The sequence below is a fragment of the Barbatula barbatula genome (genome assembly GCF_947034865.1).
Source record: "Barbatula barbatula genome assembly, chromosome: 13".
Taxonomy (NCBI): domain Eukaryota; kingdom Metazoa; phylum Chordata; class Actinopteri; order Cypriniformes; family Nemacheilidae; genus Barbatula; species Barbatula barbatula.
The window spans coordinates 15,340,193-15,364,562 of NC_136776.1; the positions used below are offsets into that span (position 1 = coordinate 15,340,193).

A 24,370-nucleotide genomic window follows, 5' to 3' on the forward strand; every position below is an offset into this window, starting at 1 on the left:
GCAAAGTGTCTTCATGCAGCACACATGTTTTTAACTAAAATAAAGTTGTCAAATTTTCACTTGAATTAAATTTATATTAAATTAACTTAAAAATCTAGTTGAACTTCGTATAAATAAATAAAAATGTAGTCGAAATGGGTTTTACCTTTTTTATTTAAGTAAATTGTATGTAATTGAATTTAAGTTCAAGTGCCGTATAAAGCCAACTTGAAAATTCATGACAGCTTTTTAACTAACATTTTAATTCAAGTACTTTTTTTGGTAAAAATAAAAATCAACTTATATCAACGTATATTATATACCTACATAGATTACACAGATATACCTTAATACGTCCCTGGTAATGGAAAAGTCATCTTGACACATTAACTCTCTTAAACTGCATCAAATAAAACACAGATCAGTAGTAATACAGAATTACATTTATATGCCATATACTTGTTATATATACAATATTATGAATATAATAATGATATACTTTTAAATGATATATATGCATGTTGAATGAGACACTTTCTGACATTCATCTCAATGTCAAAAAAACCCAATCGCCCGATTCTACTTGAATTCCCTATGTAAGTAACACATGCAGTCCTTAAACAAACCACAAGATGTCAGTGTTGGTCCTTTTATTTAGTCGTAACTTACACAAGCGTCCTGAGTTAACCTACCATTATTGAGGCATATCATTTATACATATGCCTTTACTTCCCTATAATGATCCCTACACATATGCATAACAGTATGCACTACATAGGTACTAATACAGCAGTGTACGTGGTTTCAAAAGCAGGTGCTGTTTGTAAATTACACAAATACCTTAATCATTGCGTTACATACTAACCTAAGAGTGAGATCAAGCACGTAATGTGTTAAGTGTCAACACACACAAGTTAACACTGCACACAGAGACCCGTGCTGTTATTTATTTAGGGATGTGACATAACGTGCATTATGTAAACACGGACATTTGAAATAGTAGTGTGCTGTTGTATAATGTGCATGTTCGATTTATGCAGTGGAATCCAGTTTCGTCCCTTATTTAGGAAATAATTTACTATTTAAAAAACATTTTGGCGTATACTGTAAGTTGCATTATATACTTATGTTTATGAGTTAAATTATATAGACGTTTCAGTGGCAACAACACCAGTTTAATTCAATTCATATAAATTAACATTTTAACAAATTAATATGAATATAAATTAAATATAAAATAAATCGTTACACAGACCCGAAGTTAAATTCAGGCCAGGCGTGCGTGTCCGATGAAACCTTCTATAAGTTTACTATACGTTTAATATAAAAATAGTATAATGTTGATAAATAAATAGATAAATGGCTCATTTCTTGGTATACTTCTATTCTAGCCTAGCCTGTGTTTGACCTTAAATATATATAATTTATACGATTTAATTAAACAAAAATGTTAGGATGTGGAAGTCCCCAAAAAATGTGGAAAAGTTAGTGTTTGGTCTTTATGTAATAACTTTACGTAACAATTATGCTTTTAATGTGTCACGAATCATTACCTTTGGGCTGCAAATGATTTGTAAAAATGTAAAAAGTATTTATTTCTGTTAAACAATTCTCACTTGTTCCAAAGTTCCAGTTGAATATTTGACTGTTGTGCTTCTATATCATCAAAGATCTGTTTTTATCGCATCAAATACTGTGCGCTGCAATATAATCCTATGTCCATCTATCCATATTTTGCAGGCACATGTGGAACAAATTACCATCTTGTTTGGTGTCTTGCCTCAACATGGGTCATAAAAGGGGTGCTGGGATTGATTATTTGTTTTAATATCTTCATTCTGTGCCAGAGTCAATACATGTGATATATAACTGTGTGCCCAGTGCACAAGAATTCATGGCATGTCTTTATGCCCTCTAGGAAAGCGTTTATTGTACCCATAGTCGTTCACCCGTAATACTGAACATTCATATAAAATGTCTTTATTTTACTATAGTGCTTTAGCACAACACACTAACCAAAGTTAAATCTATCAAATAATGAAAGTAATTTCCTAAAAAAGATAAAATTAAGGAAATGTTTTTCTGCTTATACTTCTGCTTATGCATCACAAAGCTATATCTTCAAAAATGTTGCCATGTACCATTAAACCTTCAGTCAAATGGATGGACGGACATGGATGGATGATTTTTCAGCACTGTTCTGTTCTCGAGACGGCACTGTGAATTTCCTCTAAAATATAAAAATAGCGCACAATACATCAGGGCATGGTTTTGTGACCCTGCTTGACCTGTACATACATACAGAATATAAACATTGAGTATTTATAAACACGTCCATATAGACATGCAGCATAGACCTAACAAAGTCGCAGAGGGCTAATGTCGGATTAAGCTTGACAAAAAGATACTAAAATATACAAACTAAACCAGAACAATTCTATTCTATAAGGAATTCACTGTAACATGATTGTTAGAATTGAATAAGCATGGTTGTATTTTGTATTAAAATGGCCTGTCTGTCGCCCTCTTCTGGAAATGTGTGGCATGTACAATTGCTGTGTTAAAGGGATAGTTCACCCAAATATGAAAATTCTGCATTTATTCATCCTCGTGTCATTCAAAACCTGTATGACTTTAATTTTTCTGTTGAACAGAAAAGAAGATATTTTGAGAACTGTCTTAGTGGTTTTGTGTCCATACAATGCAAGTCAATAGAGCCCAATGCAGAAGAAAGTAGGCTGACTAATACAGGTTGATAAATATTTGGATGAACTATCCCTTTAATGCATTCGGTCAATGGGAAGAATCATTTAGTAGATCTCTTAAAGATTTTCTATGTCCCATGTCATCTACAGATAATAGTCATATATACCGCACATGGGGCAAATTGACCTCTGTGCACATTCTCAGCATGGGACGTGTACATGTCTGGACCCGACTCAATGCCCTGCTGGGCCAGAGCGAACCGGCCAGGCTATTTCTGCTTTCTGCTCATACAGTGTACCAAGTGACCCGTGCACACGACGTGGGAATTAGTGGAGAGTTCAATCCGTAACCGAGACTCCGGCCAAATGGCAGCGAATAGCAGCACCCAGCCACTGTAAACCGTCCAAACGAAAGTATAAAGATGTCAGACTTAAGGTTTGCGGCTTAAACGGCAATGTGCAGTATCAGGGTGCCATACCGTGAACTGTTTCCAAATGTGTGCACATAATTTGATAACTCAAAAACCGCATCGCGTTTTTAAGCTTTGAGAACCTGCCAAGTGCTCCAGTACATATCGGCATGAAACACCAGAAACGTGCTTGTGGGTCTCATGTCTGAACCGAGTGTGGGTGGGTGGTTGTCGGTTTGATTATTTAATTGGTTTTGTGAAGTGCAGTGGACCGACTGCTATCGTCGCATGTTTTGTAGCGTCTTTTACAAAAGAACAGAAGACCAGTCAAAACAAAAAATATAAAACCATGTTAGAATAGAAATACAACACTCATTTTAATCAGCCGTGTATAAACAGTCACAATATATATATAAACTACAAGCTGAATTATGCCTCGAATGTTGTGTTGACAGCAGGAATCTTACAAGAAAGTGTGTCCACCCATATCTGTCATATATCGCCTCGGTTCTGTATCACAGATGAATCTTTGTCTGTTCTGTCTCTGTTCTGCGTGTTTTACACGACCTGGATGGGGGAGCTTGACAGCCCACACAAACACAGAGTCGTTCATTAGTGATGGCGATTCCTGTCTGAAGCTTTTTCTTGTGTAAACACAGTTTCTGTCCATGTGATGAACTTCTAAGGTGTAGAGATGGATGAGACGGATTAATGCTATGAGAAGTGTTTGTTTCAGGGCATATATGACCCACAAAGGTGCTGTTGGTTTTCTGTGCGATCAGATGAATTACAGGTGACATGTGGGTATGTAAATAACCACCTAGCAACCTCCCAGAGCACCCTAGCAACCACAGTGAGGCATTCTTTAAGGGATATTTCACTTAGAAATGAAAATTCTTTCATCATTTTTCTCATCCTTATGTCATGTGAAACCTGCATGACTTTCTTCTGCAGAACACAAAAGAAGATATTTAGAGAATATCACTGACCCCAATTAACTTCATTGTATGGACACAAATCCAATGAGACATTTCTCAAAATGTGTTCCACAGATAAGAGCCAGATCATTGAAAACTGTTGAAAGACAGTTTGATGGCACCTCAAAAGTAAGGGCAGTTTTCAGAAAACGAAAATATGGGGTCCGCCCCCTCATGACATCACACAATTTCTTCCCCTGAGCACTTCCTCTGAACAAAACCCAACATAATTTTAAAACAAATCAACTTCCTGCCAAGCGGACCAACGATTTCACCGCACCTTCCTAAATAGTCACAACACAATTCCAACACTTCAAAACATCATAGCTTTCCTTGGATTTAAAGCATTCCCAATGGAGCACAAACCAAGATCTCCAACACGGCCAATGTATCAGCATTACCAGGACATATACAGTACAAGAATAGGTCAAAACCTCCTGGATCAAACTTTTCTTAAAGGAACAGTTCACCCAAAGATAAAACATTTTGTCATCATTTACTTATTTTAGAAAATCTGTATAAATGTCTTTGTTCTGATGAACACAGAGAAAGATATTTGGACGAATGCACAGTATTTGAACAGTATTAACCAAACATTGACAACCATGTAGGGAAAATTGTGTTATAAATGTATTTTAACTGCTGAACAGTAAAGAAGATATGTTGAAGAATGTAGGAAAGCAGACAGTTCTGCTGCACTTTTGACCAATGTTGTATTTTCCTTCCATGGTAGGAACTGTCCCTTTAAGAACAGAAAGAGTTTGAACCGGCATGTCAACACAATTTTTGAAAAGTTCCCAGACTGGAGCAATAATTCAGTCTCATCTCACATCCATCTAACATGAGAGAATGACACGTGCAATGATGCATTATGGGAGTGTGTACACGGATGAATTTCTCTTCTCTTCCATGAATAACGTCTCTGTCTGATGGCTGATAACAGACATTCTCACCTCCGCAATGAGAAAACTTTACTGGCTTCCTGTTTAATTGCTCAAAAGAAGAGTAACAATATTCTTCACCTGCATATGAAACAAGATCTTCATGCAGTGTTTTTGGCGGTGGTCCGGTCATTGCTATGTGGTTGCTAAGGTGTTTGGTATTACTCTTTCTTCTTACAGTGTTCTGGGTGGATGGGAGGTAATTACTAACAGGCCTAAGTCAACAGACTGCACTCTCAACTCTCTATGAAAAGTCTGCCCTCTTTCAGTGCTGTTTTATCTTGCAGGCAACAATTGTAAATCCAACTGCTTTGAGCAGGCAGCGGGATGTGAGGCATTATTCATGTCCCTGACACTAGCGGTTTGTTAAAATTCCACAAACAATCTGACACTTTCTGTATATACAGAGAGTTAATTTTATCTCTATGGCTTTGTGGTTAAACCGGCTAGTGGTACACGATCATTATAATCAGTGTGTTTGCATGAAGATAAATGAAGTTGGATCAGAAATTTGAGTGGTTCAGGATTACTGTAAGAAACTTACAGGGTTCACACCAAGTGCTTTAAGCGAGTGAATTACATACAAAGTCAATGCGTATATATGCAAACTCGCGAATGCTTGTCAATCTCGTCTTCCACGAAGGTTGAAAATATTTGTCAGATCGCGTCACTCGCATGTAAATAACGAACTTTTCCTGTGAGTAATGAAGAGTGTGGAACTTGATCGCATGGTGTACAGATGTATCATCTGTGTATTAAGAAATTCTTATTTATTTTGTAGATTTCAGTTTTTTGTAGCAGTTCAGCTGGTATAGTATCGTAAGATAGGTTTATGGAACTGAAAACCCACTCTTTATAGAGCATCTGAAGAATTGGCATATGGTAGAAGTCCACGTGACCTCAAAGTTGAGAACGAATTTACTTTAATATTGTGACATTTTTAAGTGAATCAGAATTTCGAATAAGAAAAATGGAGGTCAAAATTAAGTTTCATCTAGAAATTAAAGTGAAAAAATTAGGCTCGCCACTGCAAAGCAGTGCAATGTTTTCTTTTATGAATTTCATGAATTAGTTTTTCACGAAAAATCTAGTTATTCAAACTTACAAAATAGTGAAAATTCTGAAATGTATTAACACCGGGAATTTATTTAATTTATATATTGCTGGGAAGGACATTGAAAAGTTACGATAGTTTTGCTAGTGTTATGATTAATATTTTAAATTCGCTTTTATTTTACAGTTTTCATGTTAATTGTAGTTTAATGTTATTTTGTCATGATGTTATTTAAGTTTATTTTGTATGTTGCTATGTAAGGTGGATTTATTTGAATTTTATTTATTTTCTGTAAACCTAAATTTCCGTTTATTCTTGAAAAAAATTTCACTAAAGAAAAATGTTTAAAAAAAGCTTTAGTTTTGGTAATCTCTATATACCGTGTTTACCATGTTTTTTCCAAGGATTGCAGGTGTTTTAAAGGATCTATTTGGAGGGACTGGTCCATGAATCCTGTTGAGAATAACCCGCAAAGACAATTTCTGGCACTGCAATACCCATCCATTACAAGGTCATTAATCTTTACATCTGACAGCTATTTTCTCTCCAACTCTACGGCTTTGGAAAAAGGTTTTACTTCTGCGGTCTTCTCAATAAGTTTTGCATTAGGGGAACAGCAGCTCAGATCCATCAGGTGGGTCTGGCACTGCTCACTGGAATCTGGTTCTGAATTACACGTTTCTGTAAGTCTTCAGCTAAAGTACAAGACAGACTCCATGACAATATACTGTACATGATACTGTGCAGCTAATGCTTATATCAGTAGCCTATGCACTTCTGAATGACATCCAAACATCGGCATGCATGCAAACGAGCCCGTCAAGCTACATTACTTGTCCGATGCTATCAGCAAATATCTTACGAAATGAGAACATGCCGGTGTTCCGACGAAATCAAATTGCGGCTCTGCGTTTGTTGATGCAAGTTGTACTTCAGAAATGATCAGACAAATGGGGAATGGAAAACTGAAAGTGTGTCCAAAAAAAGCATTCAACCTTTATCAGGCTTAAGTTACTGAGGGAGTGTTTTGGGAGTATATGGAGCTCTTTAAAAAGGAAGAAAATCTTTCCAGTCGCTTCAAATGTTTCTGTAATGAAAGCATTAAAGTGAACTTGCTAAGGTGATGTGAGTGGTTGCCGTGGTGTTGCTATGTGGTTACTAGGATTCTGTGGGACTTTAAAGCCTTTAAATGTTCGGTGTACATTTAAGGGGTGTTCAGAGTGGTTACTAGGGTGTTGCTATGTGATTGTTTACCGGCTCAAGCAAGACTGTGATTTTTTTTATTTATTTATTTTTATAGCTTTTTTTTCCGCAAGTCCCTCATCCAAAAAGTACAATGTGAGATGTCATTTATATCAATTTCCCAAGTGAAGGACAAATCAAAAGTAAAAGATCACCAAAAATGAACATTCGTCCATCATTAACTCAGCTTTATGTCATTTTAAACCTTTTAAGACTTTTTTTCATCTGCGCAACACAAAAGAAGATATTTTGGATCACCAAACAACATTGGCCCCCATTGCCTTGATTTGTATAGATACAAAACCCCAGAGACATTTCTCAAAATATCTTCTTTTGTGTTCCACATAAGAAAGAGTCATTCACATGTTTTGAATGATATGATAATGAAAAAAATATTACAAAATATTTTTAATGAACCATTCCTTTAAGCCTTTAGTATAACCAACAGTATTGAGAGATGTTTGATACAAAACAGTTTCAAGCTAACATTTAGATCAAGAAACCCAAATAAATGAATTGTGCAGAACATCTGTATTCCTGGAGTCTTGCCATCATTCTCCTTTGAGGAAATACAGATCTGAATCTTTTGATTAGCACAAATCTGAGTGATTTAACATGACATACATACGCTGCAGCTGTAGACCAAATCATAAGAGCAAAAAGATGTGGTCTCCGTTTTTTACGGCTATAAGGAAACCGCATAAAACATCTCACCACCTCTGAGAGAATTTGTTACCTTGGCTCTGTTTGGGGTTACGTTCAATTTAACCCGCAACCCCACTGTAAATCTGGCTATATGTCTTTATTACAAAGGCTTAATTTGAGCACTTACACAGTCGGTGCGTTTCGTTAAACCCTTATGTAGTTAACGTTAGCCCTCTGTTAAACATCTAAGCTAAGCATGATAGATGGGTGCGCTTCTCAATGTGTTTTATGGGAACATTCATATGATATATTCATGTGAGAGAATGTGTGTTTGTATGTGTGTGTGGTCACTTTTTCCATGGGCTTTTACTAAAATACATATCAACACAGATACTCCTGCAAACACACACACAGTTTCTCTGGGAAAGAGGTTTGGACACTCAGGGGAGTGTTGAATGGGGAGGCAGAAGATGGACCAAAAATAGGTTGACAACATGGAGCACATAGGAAAAATGTGCCCTCCGAAGAAGACCACAAGCCGTCAGAACACCATGTATGTAGTTTGTCCTAGAAGAAAATGTTTCTGAATACTAATGAAGCCGAACAGCTCAACAAGGGAAATGGGGCGTATGCCAAATGTATTATCTAGTTATGCGGGAATAAACAGAATAGCTCATAAAATCTTTTGGGTCACCGTTAGGCTAACACAAACAGCAAAACCTCTTTGTTAACTGAAGCCTGTTTTACTCGTCTCACATCTGTGTGTATGCAAAGCTTATTGATTTAGGTGTTAAAATATTACCCACGGTTGGGAAAAAAAACATCAAAGTAAATGAAAACGATATGCATATGTAAATAGGATTTTATGAGCCATTAAGTTTTTATTGGCCCACTCCCAATATGCAATTTATAATGATAAATATAGCTATTAAATCCATAAACCTATAATGTATGGCTATATGTCTACAATTTATGAGTATTGTTAAAACTGCAATTTTTTAATTAAGAATAAACAAAAATCAGTCATTCATAATGCAAAATCAATCCATTCATTACTCCGTTTCGCAACGGTACGGTTATAATAATGAGTTATTATTTCAGCTGTCGGGTATCATTTTGTGGTGAGTTTTGACTCATTTGCCTTCAATCCAAATGAAGATAAGTACGTAAAATAACCAGCAATAAGAATTGGTGAAGTCAAAACATATAGGAGTTTAAAAAGAAATACCAGGGCTGTCAAATCGAGTAATCACGATTAATCGATCCCCATATAAATGTTTGTGCTTATATCTGTGTGTCTGCCGTTTATATATAAATGCGCACACATACATGTGTATATGTTACTAATATTTACATAAATATTAGGGCTGTCAAATGATTAATCGTGATTAATCGCATCCAGAATAAAAGTTTACATAATGTATGTATATATATACTGTGCATAATAATTTTGTATTTATAAGCACAAAAACATACACGTACATGTGTATATATTTAGGACATATTTACATTTCTTTTATATTTACCAATAATTGAAATTATATATAAACGTTTATTCATTTTATATTCGACTTAAATATATGCATATATATGTTTATAAATACAAAATTAATATGCACAGTACACAGACATATATTATCTTAACACAAACTTTTATTCTGGATGCGAATAATAATTTTGACAGCTAATAAATAAACTAATGAAAAAGCATATTGACCAAATACCATAAACTCATGCTGAGTTACAGTAAGATGGGTTGTTAAATCAGCATGCTCCCTGAATGAAATAATTCAATCCTATTCCACTTGTATTACACGTCAGAGGGATTTTCTGAAATGGCCGTGTCGATCTCATGTTTCTAGTTTTTCCATCGACTATTAATTGGACTTTCCTGAAGGAGCCAGCAGACGAGTATCACAGACCCTGCCAACTTAAACAGTGAAACAACATACACTATAGTTTACAGTATGGTCACTCAAGCGTGAAGGACCAGTGAGAGGAAAAGAGCTAAACTGTGTCCCAGGAGAGGGGTATGGTGTGAGCTCGGATCAACGATACCTCTGCTGCCGGCTACAGATGGGAGAAAGGGCCTGTCCGTGTCTACTCTGGAGAACGCGATCGTTCCTGGTCATACCTGTCAACATTCGATCCTTCAATCCGGGTTTCTGGGATCCTGCTGTTTTAACTGGCATCGCTCAGAGACGGATAGAAAACAACTGTGCGTGTCAACAGGGACGTAAATTGCAAAATCAAGACACGACTGGAGTCCCGTATGTGTGGTTTACTGTAAACGGGGAGCCCTGATGATCGGAGGTGTTGTGGGCCGGTTGTCAGTTTGTAAATGTTTCCTGGGGCAGGAAGAACCACATTTACTCAAATAAGCAAAACAAATACCTGTGATGGTCAGTTGGTTGTGAGCATGAACTGTAACACATGTTCTCCAACCGGACCTCTCAAAGGGCACGAGTTTAGGTTTTACAATGATTCGATTCCTGGCTTGGAGACCTTATACTGGGTTGGGGTTGGTCTGGCTAATGGAAGCTGCATGGTGAAGCTGGTTGTCCGAGAGTGTCTTACTGGATTAAATAAGCATTCCATGTTTGAGACCAACATACAGTACTGTATATGCTACTGACCATCGATATTGCTCCTTATTTAGACTCGTGAAATGAAAACATTGCTATGTCTGATCTTACGAGAAAGCAGAATTCGGCAGATGCAAATTCTCAAGAAAGCAAGTTCGGTTCTCCACACCCTGAATGTCTGATGTTCCCACAAAGAGAAAAGCGGATAGGTTCCATGAACACTGAACTTGAGTCAAAGCCACGTGTACATGAGTCAGACCCTTTATGATCACTTCTGGACGACTCACAAAGCCGCTCCTGATCCGAGGTCAAAAACCATAATAAGAATTCCACAAGATGACAGTTATTCCCACAGCCTCTGTTCAAGTTAAAAAAAGATTTGCAGAGCAAGTAAATAAGGTGTAAATGTTAAAGATGTGAAATAGGACATATATGACCACTAGTACATGGTTGTTTCCATGTAAAGCTGACACAATATCAGTTTTTACTTCGCAGTAATCGTGGCGAAGGGAATAACAATATTATCACAATATCGATCATCCCTTACAATAAGTAAGGGATGAAGGATTTTAATGCGAAGTGCCATGGATTATCCTGCTTTTACCATGGTCATTAGCCAAGATAGATGTTTACAGTGCAGTTTTTGGATCAGACAGGTGAAAATTTTTTATCATCGTCAGTTAATTTCGCGATATCAGCCGGCTGCACGTACATTATCCCGCTTATTATATGGCTATTTGCCACATGAGAAAAAACTATTGAAAAATGTAATCGAATCCAGACCTTCCGTGAGGAAAAGCTGTTTACTTTTGGTTTTGAAGTAAGAAACGACATTCAGATGTCACAAGCAGCCAATTTGGTTTAATCATTTGTAAATATAATGTCACATATGTTATTAAATTATATATTTACATTAAATATCATTTGCCGCATCCGGGTTACCGTGTGTTATTAGTTTTGAGAGGTTGTTATCTGGGAATAATGAACCTGCAAATGTCCCGACTGGCCAATCAGAATCAAGCATTCCAACGAGCCGTGTAATAAGCAGTTTTAATGCACACCTTCCAGCCAATCAGAACCCAAGTAATTCAAAGAGACCGTGGTAAAAATTAAGAATAATTCTTTCTTTTTTGCTCAATAACACTCAGAATACGAATCTAGGAAGGCAGAGATTGAGAATGTGTAAACATTGTGGCTCCAAAGGCAGAACTTCGAGAAAAATCTAGATTTTCTTATATCATGATTATTGTCAATAGTAGAATATCTTGACACCCCTATTTGACACCCCTTTATGGTTATTAAGCCAGTTTGCAGGATACTGTTTTAAAGGAAAAGTACACCCAAAAAATTGAATTCGGCCATTATTTACATTTTCATTATTGGGTGAAGTCCCCCTCCAAAGCAAATGTATTGTAACATATCTCACGTCTGACAATTCAGCATGAAGTTGCTGATTTAAATGTAAAAAAGAAAAAAAAACACCAAAAACTGCCCTTTTGCGAAACCAGACTGATAATCAAACAAATTAAGAACCATCCACTGCTTCCTAAATCTCTGCTTTAACAAAAAGGTCCTGTAACAAAGCTGTGACAAGAAAAAGAGCATCAAAGTCATTCTGGACACTGATAAGAGAGTCTGTTTTCATTACATAGATCATTCGGCATAAACAATAACCTCTTTGGACCATAATGCAGAAACCACTGAAGTAACAACACAAGATACTGTCAGTATCCCATGAACAATAAAGAAATCGGCTGTATCTGTGCTACAATATGATTTATAGTCATAAACGTCTATAAACAGTCTTTTCGTATCAGATTTGATTTTAGTAAACCAAAACGAGTCAACTATAGTTGAACTGTTGTTTTCATTAGTCAGATTTATCATTAAAGTACATCAACGGCGAAGCTGAATCTCTCCTCCGTTATGAGATGTTTACGTGCTGACAAGAGTGTGAACAGTCAGTTCACAGGAGAAATACCTTCACAGATGTATAGATGTGCCGGACAGAAGCCGTATTGTGCGATTTGTACATCTGGAGTTGCGCAAAACAGATCTCTGCCTGCTCGCCCTTATCTCATACCACCCAGATCACTGCGTTCGGACACGGCTGAGCGACCGCTGGCAATCCCATAGTCCTCTCTGTTCCTTGACAGTCAAGGAACAGAGAAAAGAAAGCACATTTTATGGTAAAGTAACTGTGACTACCTCACATTTACAATGGTTACTGACACACATCAAACGTTCATCTGTAGAAGTCGTCTGTGTTGGCCGGAGCTACTGTAGAGCGTGTATAGGATGACCACAATAACTACGTTTTGTTTAAATTCACGCAGCGCACTCACAATCCCAAAGTGGAGACTTGCCAAGGTCAACAAACCTTAGTCTGACAATGAAATATAGATTGGAAACATCGTTGCCTTTGTTTTAGCCGTTCCCACACCCAAAATTCCTACGGGTCCAGCGGACCTTTCAGTAAAAGAGGGTTAAACGCAATCAATTATATATTTTTGACAGTAATTGTTAGTGAACTTGGAGCATGTCGACATGTTAGTGGACTACACTGGCAGATTTCTGCTCTATGGGGTCAGCTAGCGTCCACAATCGCAGCCTGTCTTATTTCGGCGGATCGTGAGTTCATTTGCAAATCCCAAATAAACCGAATCATCAGACCCGAGTGGTCGCCCACTGATAACTATTTAGCTAAGAAATACAGCCGTGTTGAGAAGAGGAAATGAGTGGGGCCATAAAGCTGCTCTTATTGCAGTCTGGGAGTATAAGTATTAAACATCAGTGCTGCCATTTTGATGTGATGTCAGAGTAATAGAAAGCGTCTGAACTCTTCACTGCGTTCACACTTAGGAAAACTACTTGAACTTATGACCTCTAAGCAACGCAAAGGCACAGGAGACGGCCTGATAGGAATAACGTCACAATCAGGTGTAGATCGTCAAAGTATGACCAAGCTATTATAATCAGAGACTGGGCAGTCGTGATTGAGATTTTGCGTGAAATCGGAAAAGAAAATGTTTAATGTGCATGTTTGTTCTCAGTCGTTGGATTTACGAAAACACATTCTTGGTAAAGGAAAAACGAATTGAGGCCAAAGATGAATTATGTGATAAATTCGGTTCCAAGCGACATGAACAAACTGCACTTTTTCTGCAGTTAATATTTGTAGACAGAACAAATGTAAAAATAAAATGCTGATGACAGTACATTAGACATCCATACAATACCATTCTGACGTTCAGGGTCAATTGGAATCTGAAAGCCTTTGCATGCATGTCTAAAATTTGTTTTCTGGACAAAAATGTAATTGTGCATGTATTATATTTCTTTAAAAAATCTTATACATTATTTATTTGATAAGGTTTTTGAAATGACTTCATAATGAAGAAAAAGCAGTCAGTAGGAGTCCAGTAAAGATGATGACTTAAAAACATTCCAGTTGAGGTAAAGGGTCACTGAAGATACTTATTTCAATTTATATTTGATTGTTATTAGAGATGCGCGGATATATCTGCCATCGGTTAAATCGGTATCAGTCAATAAAAGCAATTTTTACACTACTGCCTATCGGCTGATATATCCCGTCAATCAAAAGAGGACAGGAAAATATATAGAAAATGTTAAGCGACATCAATATTGATCAACATTGACAAAACTGTTGATATTCATGATTTGAATAAATAACATTTAGAAAGATAAAAACTATTATTTAATCTTCAGAATCGCTATCGGCAGATATCACTTTGATAAAGCGGCTATGGACATCAGTGGAGAAATTTAGGATTGTTGCATCTCTACACTTAATTCCTGCTTAATTCCCATATGCAATATGATTGATATTCCATATTGACTGATATTTTCAAATGCAGGAATACTTACACATTGAAAATACATTTTTGCTTTAATTTTTACTTTAAAAGTATGTGAAAATGTTTACAGTTTTTCTTTAATTGCAATATACCGATATATCGTAATTAAGGATATTAACATTGACTTGAGCTAAATATAAACCAAAACATTGATGCTACATGAAAATAAATATTACCACAATAATTACCACCACAGAATTGAACAAGAACTATTAAAAATGAACTGTGGAAATAATAACTGACCCTAAACCTTTGCACGGTAGTGTATATTCTGATATCGCTTTTTATAACCTGTGCCAATGTCACATACAAAATGCACACGGAGATTAGAGGATGTGTGTCGGTCTAAAAGAGATATGCAGGTCAGAAATGTGACGTTGCAAAAAGATCTACTGGCAGGTTTTAGAGACAGGTGAGGATCGGGCATGACAAACCTCTTTTAGACAATCTCCTAATCTTCTGAGGTGACCTTCTGAGTGCCTGGAGAGAGAAGGTCAGAGACAAACCATAAACAATAGTTGTCAATACTGCTTTCACTGTCACTTGATCTACCGTTTCTAGATTTGTGGTATTTCAAAGTCAGTTAAGAGTGAAGTCTTACTTAACTGCAGTTTTGGGACATAATTGTGAGAAATGGTTTCTTTGGAAATTTAATTTGTACATATTGTGATCAACCCTAAATATGTCTTATTTGTCTTGCTCCTATAATGTTTGGTGCGCCGTGATGTGACAAAGAAAGCACACCACACACCAGCAGATTTTCAAACAGATTCCTGACAGTGAACACACTCGCAAATTCTCTTGATATTTTAGACCAAGTTCTTTATTATTTCTCTGTAGGCTTTGTTTATTATACACGTGTTCAATATAAACAAATGTGTACATTTAACCTTTTATGTGATTTAAAGAATATTATTGCTCAAGCAGAGTCGTCTAAAGCATCCAAAGTGGAACAGGTCTAGATATATATTTATTGCAACTCAAATATTGTCGTATTTATGTCTTCGCAGTAATTAAAAAATGATATTAATACTGTTTTGCTGACATTATCACCCGATCTGCCAGGTCTGCTGGCTCCACTTTTCTTCAGCATACTCGGATGCCTACCACTTCTGTCGCTTGAACATAGCCAGTTTTTTATTGAAATTATTTGTCGTTGCGATTATAGTGTTTGTAATGCTATTGACAGAATAAAGAAAAGGGTTCGTTGAAGTGATAACCACGACTTTACCAAGGATTGTCGGAAGGAGAGAAGGCACCATTAGACATCTACTTTTGTGAAGTCATAAACAGGGTCAACAAACAACAGAATTGTTGTTTTTGGCTGAACTATCCTTCAACTTCCATGAGTGGGTGGTTCTTTACCAGATAAAGGTCACCATTAAAAGCACTGTGCTTTTTATCGCAGTCAAAAGTCTATTGAAATGCTGTACATGATGAACTACACCTGTGCTTTCTCTGCTATGACACCTGTGTGAACTTGAGGGGGAAGCAAGCGCTATATAAACAGAGACCAGCAGCTCCATTGCTTCATGCGTAAAAATCTCCACAGCGCATCTCGCTCGTGACAAACATGCAGAGCCTTGTTTTCTTTCGTAACCCATAATCACTGTCTGACGCTTTCATTTCACGCTTTAATATTTCTAATTTGCTTGAAAGTTTCCGCCATAATTGCTCCCATCATTCACATAGACGTATATGAGCGCCATATGATGACATTATTTTCAACCTGCTGCCAAGCGAAACTTTAAGTCTATTAATTTCCTTTTTTAGCATAGATCCTAAAGTAGGCCCGCAGACAAAGCACATTTTCTGGTGGCTAATAGAGAGGAAATGACCATGGCTGTTAAATACAGACCCATGCAGCGAAGGATTATTCTCAAATAAACCGCACTCTTATCACACTATCTAACAGTGAGTGAGTTTAAGGGATAAAATGTGTAGTTTTCACACAGCCATCTGTTAACATCTCAAAGTGCACAAGCAGCAGTAAACCTCACGTATCTTCTGTACGGGTATCATGTTCTCTGACCGTATGCCGGCGGCTGAAGCTAATAAACAAACCAGAGGAGGCAGATGGGGTTAAAGCCACTCACCACCGCTGAGAGAAAACATACATCACTCAATCAGCTCACAAAAACACAACACAGTCACGCCCACAGGAATGAGAGATAGGGAGACATGCGTCAGACACTCACACGGCGATAAAATAAAGCTGTTTGCTTTACTGTAGTTACAGATTTATGAAAGATATAGTGATGTGTGTGACATCTGTTTATTTCTTTAATTATTCCTCTTTTTTATAGTTCGCTTCTTTTTGCATTTCTGGGATTATTTTTGTATGTTTATCCTACGGGGCAATTTGGTGGTTTCTTGAGGTATTTTGTATGATAACATTTTTTTGTAATTGAATAAAAAAATACATATTGGAAAATGTAAATAATAGGGTTGTGAAAATATTACAATAATGAATAATTCATCTTTTTTTTGCAATATAACTGTTTTACTTAAAGTGACAGTTCACCCTAAAATGATAATTCTGTCATCATTTACTCACTTCCTCTCAATGTTGGTAGCGGCACCCATTCACTTGCATTGGTTTTGTGTCTGTGCCAATAGAAGTGAATGGGTGCTGGCATTCGTCGGTTTCCATCCGAATTTTCATATCTGGGTAAACTATTCCTTTATTTCAAATGAATTTCAGAAAGAAAACACTTAAATCATATGCAGCGAAGAGATTTAAATTTAAAATTTTTGCTACTATACATTTCTTTACATTTAATACAAATATTAATTTGGTCTTTGTCTTAAATAGTATCTTAAGATAAATTATAAACTTAAATAAATGTAAATATACATTTAAAACCATTGATGATGTAAAAGGTGGTATACATTTTTAACAATTATGTTGTAAAAAAAATTCATTTGATCATTTATTAGTATCCGCTCATTTTCAAATACGAATCATTGTAATAATAGCAATTTAAAATGATATTAGCAATGCATATTGTTTATTTGATTTAATGTTGTTAAATAATATGTTGTCAACATAGTTTACCACATTTTGTGTTTAATATGTTGCAATTTGTATCCATGTAATAAAATCCCAACGTGTGATTTAACTCTCTCAGGTCAACGACAGTGATATTATTAAAAGACTGGACAATGTTTCTGTCTTCAGTACTTTACCAGAGTGCGAGACAAACTTATCTCTTTTGGCGATTGTTCTTGAAATTTCAAACAGCTTTGACACAAAATAACATTTCTTAATTTATCATTTGTTATTGTGACTATAAATTCTGCAACATATAAACATACGCGTATGTTTGTCTTAAAATAATATATTAACATGAAAAAGTTGATTCACAGCAGCCAAGATTCACGTGTATGTGAGATTTGAATTTGTAAAGGTGCAAAATTTGCGAGAATTTTATTATTTTGCCTTACATTTATATATCGCATATATAGAGAATAAATAGGTGTAATATAGTGTTTAGTTTTTGGCCATTGCACAGACGTATTCAATAATGACTACAAATACAGTTTATAACATTTTAGTTGCAAGTGACAAAACATTAAAACATTAGATATTGACAGTGCAACGTAATATTTTTTTGCGGTTCTTATCCTAGGTCTGCTTTATAAAGTGTTTTTTCTGACACCCGGCTCTGTATAAATCTCAATTAGAAGTATAACTATATAAAGGAGGACAGTTTCTCTCTACAGCCCTACAAACTGTTTTCAGGCCATGTTCTGAAGGTCTTCATTGATGTTTCTGGCTGTATTCCAAAACTGCAGCTTTCGAGTCGCATTTATACGATGCATGCTCCATGCTTCAAGATAAACACGTCTAATCTATACAAACTAGTCTGTATCAGTGTTTGCCCTTAAAGAGAAAATGAAATACTTCCTTCCCACGCTGGGGAGGATTCATCAAAGTTCATTAGTCATTTGAAGTAAGTGTGCACTAACAGATGTGTGAAGTTTGCACGCCTGTAAATCACAAAGGCAAACTCCACCAAGCTTTAAATCACCAAATGTGTGACAGAAGTTCTGGGATAGAGCCACTAAATAACACGCCCAACCGCGATGTCAGACACTGAGAGCACTGTATAGAGGAATTATGATGTGATCTTAAAAACGACCAGTGGACGGTGAGGATGGGGCATCAAACCCTGTATTTTGGGAGGCTAATGGAAATTCGACCTTCTGGTCCTTTAACAATTCTGCTGCAATACAGCAGTGAATATGTATCCCGCAATGCATTGCATTTCCAACGAGATAAACCGGCTCATCAGCCACTATATTTAACGTCTCTTCTTTTACAAAATGTTCACATGAATATGGAAACCATCTGTCTACTCTCTTGTTATCCACAATCCATTGCACTTGGCACAGTCGTGAAAATAGGTGCTACAATGTTTGAGACTATGACGCAAAAAATTGGAAATGTTTTAAATGTTATCTTTCCCTGTCAAACGTAAAGGTGAGATTGAATTTCAGTCAATAAAAAAACTGCATTCTTGAATATTGTTGTAGCTGTCAGCATGTGCGCAAAACCAAATAAAATTTGGTTGAAGTGATGATAAAAAACAATTCAATCCACAGCAGCGCTTTATATTATTTATAAAATATTTTGAACTCTTTTTATGAACACCTTATAATCCCAACAGCACAAATCTCTTATGTTTAAGTGGCGATGATTTCATGATGTCTGCAGCGCTCCATACCATATCTCAGGATGACTTCTAATGGGCAGGGTCATTAGATTTGATTGACAGCCCATGGGATCTCGCTCAGAACATCAATTTGAAAGATTTCATGATTATGAAAAGCCTCTTGAAAACCTCTCTGGGTGAGCCACATATTGCTCCATGCTCAGCATGAACAATGATTGAACTATAAACATGAGAAATTTCAAACCCATGACAATTCAGGAACTCAAAGATCATGGCTGCAAAGTCAAATGTTCCCCGAGAGCTCTGGGACCGTAGTAAGTCTGGTCGTCTTCGCAGGTTAGACATTTTGCCCAGACCGGGAGAAAACTGTCACTCAATGTTACATGAACCAAAAACAAAAATGGGCAGCAGTACTTGTATATCTCAATTACTTGAGCTGAAGAATGTGATTTTTCCAGCGTGGACCCTCCTGGAACAGTCAAACAAAAAACAAAACCGGCCCCTAATTACTGTTTATATCTGATGCCCAACATCAAAAACTGTACCAATATGACCCTGAAGATTGATGAATGAGGGTTTCATTCTAAAAAACACACAGACATACTCCCTCCCCGTGCGGTATCGGCCGTATGATCACGATAACATCTCCATTAAGCTCCTACTGATGAAATACTCCCTGTTTTTCATTCCTGCGATGAGGAAAAATGACTGTCGCAGACGTTAAACTCAAAACTACGAAAAACAGAACCGTGTAGAAAGTGCTGGACGTCTAACTACATAATATAAACACGTCTGAAGTGAATACGTCTTCTCGTGTAGGAATGCGGAGATTCTCACAGAATGAGACGTCTTCATTTTCTCTATTAGCAATGAAAGCAAACAGAGAGCAAAGAGATGCTTTCTAAGTCTCAGATTTCTCTCTCGGCTAAGGGAAAAAGTACTGTGCATCTACTGTATATTAGAACTTAGAAGATCTTAATCAAATCTTAAGTGATTAGGTTTGCAAATAAAAGTATAAAAATTCTGATTCAGTACAAACCAATCATATCAACATTCATATTCATATCAAAACAATCTCTTATAACCGTAGTACTATAGTACCACTAACTATTTTACGAGATTGCTACTTTCGTACAATCTTATTCGTACGTTTTAGTATGATTCACATTAGCGCCATTGATGTTAGGTTTAACTATTTTATGAGATGGTAAATTTGTTAGAATTTGTGCAATCTTATTCGTACGTTTCACATTAGCGCCGGTGGTGTTAGGTTTAACCATTTTATGAGATGGCTAATTTGTAAGAATTTGTACAATATTATTCGTATGTTTTAGTGCAATTCACATTAGCGCCAGTGGCGTTAGGTTTATCTATTTTATGAGATGGCAAATTTGTAAGAATTTGTGCAATATTATTCGTACGTTTCACATTAGCGCCGGTGGTGTTAGGTTTAACCATTTTATGAGATGGCAAATTTGTAAAATCATATTCGTACGATTCACATTAGCCCAGTGACGTTAGGTTTAGGGATGGGGCTAGGGAAGGGGTTCAATATTGCTTTTTTCTAATAATTGTACATTTTCGCTCGATCCAGATCGTAGGAAGTCATACAAATTAGCCACCTGCTAAAATAGTTACAAATTCCCTTAAGATCGGGTTGTTAACATTAATTTTACCATGCTGTGTTCAACACAATTAGCTCTATTGTCTCATGTGTCTTTATTTCTAAAGATTATTAGAAAAAACATCGCTAAATTAATACAACGGATACAACTAAACTAAACAACTATTCTATAAAAGAAAGCAAGCTTTGAGCAATAACAATTTCCTCTGCATTTTTTATGCCCTCAAATCTAGTGAGAAAGTTGGACGGGCCACAACTGTCCCTATGTTTCACAGTTCGATGCCTCTGAATGTTTTTCATGTTGCCGAATGAATCGAAAGCAGAGATTAATTGGTTCGCATTTAAAGCTCGCCTGAGACCGCGCCACTGCGTTTACACAAACAAACATTCATGTGGGAAAGCCAAACTCGGCCTCTGATGCCCGACCGGCGGCTGTCAAGCAAAACCAGACCGGCTCACAAAGCAGCGCAACAATGCGTGTGAATAAACAATCGGCGCCACGTTCTGCATTTTCTTCAATCACACATGCGCGCACAAACGGTGCCTCTCCACATTCAGGATCAATGGAGTCTGACACGTACGTCACAGGATAAACAGGAATGGAATCCAAGACAGCAAGACAGCTTAAAGTCTCGTTTTCTGTGATGAGGGTGGGGGGTTGTAAAGCCCTCTTACTAAAAAGGTGTCTTTTTACCTTCAGAGCACACGCTGACCGGCTCAACGCATTCCTAAGGGATCTAAATGACATTTTATGAGGAATGCACATGCCCAAAGATCATCAGGAGTTTATGGGCAACAATAAACAACTATAAAGTTAAGCCTGAGCTACGGAAGCCTGCGACACACGTCCTGTCTCAGAAGATTAGAGCTTTGGCCTTTTTAAACTCTCTCTGACTGTTCCTCTCAACATCTCTCAATTGCTCAATGACCAAAGATCTGTAATGGCAGATTTAATGCTGGCGGATGTTGGTGGTTCCGATCTCCATTGGTGCTATAAATCAGGAACCTATAATGTAAACTTTGACCATAGAAAGTACAAGAATTTTGAGGATTACCTTGTAGATTACCTTGTAGACAATCATTTAAAATAAATCAAGTAATCCCATTTAAAACAAAAAGTTTTTTGTTTTAGTGTAGTTTTAATTACATTTAGAATTAGCTTTTCATTTTATATTATTACTTTCTACATATTTTTAGCTTTTGTGATCATTTTAACCACATTTTATTAATTATGTTTTTATAATAATTATTATAATAATGTCCTTTTGTTATTTTCTTTATTTGTTTATTTTTTGGGTTACTGTGAAAGTTGAACTGATTTTTGTTCAATTTTGTAATTATTTTTAGTAAATCATTTCAGTGACATTTTGCGGCCAAAACATAACTCCCAGTAGACGTCCGCAAAGAATCAATTACCGTGGAGTTGTTTTAGTTTAATTTAATACGATTAATTTACAATACAATATTAATATAACATAAAATAAATGATTATATTACTACCCGCTAACCAGACTGATAACCAAATACAGACCGGCAGACACTGAATACAAACACTGAAGTGAAGAATTCAATGTTCAAATTCAAGGATCAAACTATAGACACGGCTGTGTCCGAAATCGCATACTGTGACAGTACGAACTTAATTTGAATGAGTCCCTTCCTACCGGCCGCTGAAACGGGTGTTTTATATAGTATGAAAGGGTGTACATACTGCGTGCGCCATGTTTGGGTCATGTGACCTGTATGCTCTTTGACCTATGACGTATTAACAACAACCTACAAGTGAGCATTGATAAAAAAACATGATTTGGTCACCAAAAATTCATTTATTGGCACTTACATTAAAAACGGACGATTTCCACTATATTTATTTGATTTACTTTTGATATTTGACCGTTGCTCAGCTTCCATGGCATCATGGGATAGATAAGTGTCCATCCGATCCACACTCATGAATCTCGGTGGAAGTAGTAAGTAGACCATCCGGGTAATTCTCGCCCATTGTTATTTGCATACTGAGGTTTCGGACATACTATTCATAACTCATACTCATTTTCACCTACTATATAGTATGGAAGTATGTGATTTCGGACGCAGCCTCTGTGATGTGCTTTTTAGATTGGCTCTAATGATTACCCATGTAGCAAACCAATCAGAAAATGTATTTAACCGCTTAGCAACCAATCAAATGCCTTAGAAACCACATAACAATGATCCAGAACACTAATCACAGAAATGCCAAGGAAACCATCCACAACATCTTGCATTGACTTCATACAGAATTTCTTTTAAATTAATGTATTATTTCAGCACCAAGAGCATCGCCACATGCAAATAAGAATGGCATTGAGCACACAAACGGATAGTCCCGCCCCAAACTCATTCCATTGGTTGAGCCTAAAAGAGCAATCTTTGATAGACCAGTCATTTTATATAATCAAAGGATAGTCAAGTTATCCATTGCCCATACAAATAAATCGAAGCTCAAAGTGTATACATAGATTAGCTTTGACATGTTACACATGCCTCTGGCCTTCAAGTCTTCAGAGCAAACACACTGGACCTTCTGGACCTTTAGCACCACCCAGGGAGGAGATGACAGTCTGAGCTCAACGAGCAGAACCATGCCAGCCCTATAAACCAAAGAAACAGGTCAGAAACAACATGCCTGGAACTGCACTTTTTAAAAACGTTGGCAGTGACGTATGCTTAAAGCAACAAAGTATGGTTATAGATCAGATGGAAGGATAGAGTGGCAGGGCAAAGACGCCTGCAGAGAGCTGAAAGCCGCTAAAGGAGCATACGATTACTGAGACTAGAATGTTTTGTGTATTGGTTTATGCAGTTCACAGTGTGAAGGTTAAGATCTGCTTCATGCTCAAATTCATCTTCAGTCGTAACGTCTATAGACGTAGAGTTTTTTACGCCTGAATAAAATGAAATATTCATGGACCATTTAAAAATGGACAAGTTACGAGGTGCAGCACAAATTATTTTTATGTATTTTACACTTGGAACATAAAACTAAATAATAAATAATCTCTCCAAGAATCAACATCGATGCTGTCCCTTTGAAACCCTGTATCTCCATATTTTATGATTTCTATTTTTTGTCATAAATCATTATTATTAGTCAACCTCACTAGGTTTGTATATCTAACCAATAAAAAGTATTAAAAAGTGCTTATCAGTGTTGACAACATGGCGTTCAATCATTTAAAACAATCTCCATATTCCTGAAAAACTTTGAATCTGGACATCCAAGGTTACAGCAGGACAGCGATGATATCGATATTTAAAAGGTATAGCCATATTTTTTTACTTTGACAAATTAGCGCCTGCATGTACGTTTTGCTTTTAGTTTTGCTAAATAAGCTCAAAATAGTAATATTAACAGATATTTAATATCTAGAAAAAACTTTCTTCAGCTGTATTTAGCTAATGAAAGCAAGTCCTAGGCCGATAGTACACATGGGATGGTGTGTAAATTATGGAAGAATTGATATGTTTAAGTGAACTACCCTTTTAGCACGAGTCTTCGATTTTGTTTTCAGTTCTGTTTATTATCTTTGTGTTAAACTCTGGTAAAAATGCACCTCTCCCTCTGTTGCACAAGAGGAGAGCAGAGGTCCTTTACATAATTGAGCA

The 24,370-nt window shown here is 36.6% G+C and overlaps 1 protein-coding gene across 14 annotated transcripts in view; it reads right to left on the bottom strand.

The window, feature by feature from the left end:
• The window catches only part of LOC306902435 (uncharacterized protein), a 66,354-nt gene that overhangs the window by 3,074 nt on the left and 38,910 nt on the right, over nucleotides 1-24,370 (bottom strand). For 5 of the 14 annotated variants that reach the window (XM_079470993.1, XM_079470992.1, XM_079470989.1 and 2 more), the window contains one exon: nucleotides 14,854-14,899. The exons of 3 other annotated variants lie outside the window; for them this stretch is intronic. The gene's annotated coding sequence lies outside the window, so the exon portion shown is untranslated. Of the gene's footprint in view, nucleotides 1-14,853; nucleotides 14,900-23,248; nucleotides 23,356-24,370 lie in introns of all 14 variants that reach the window. 6 more of the 14 variants (XM_079470990.1, XM_079470986.1, XM_079470983.1 and 3 more) reach the window with 2 other exon arrangements.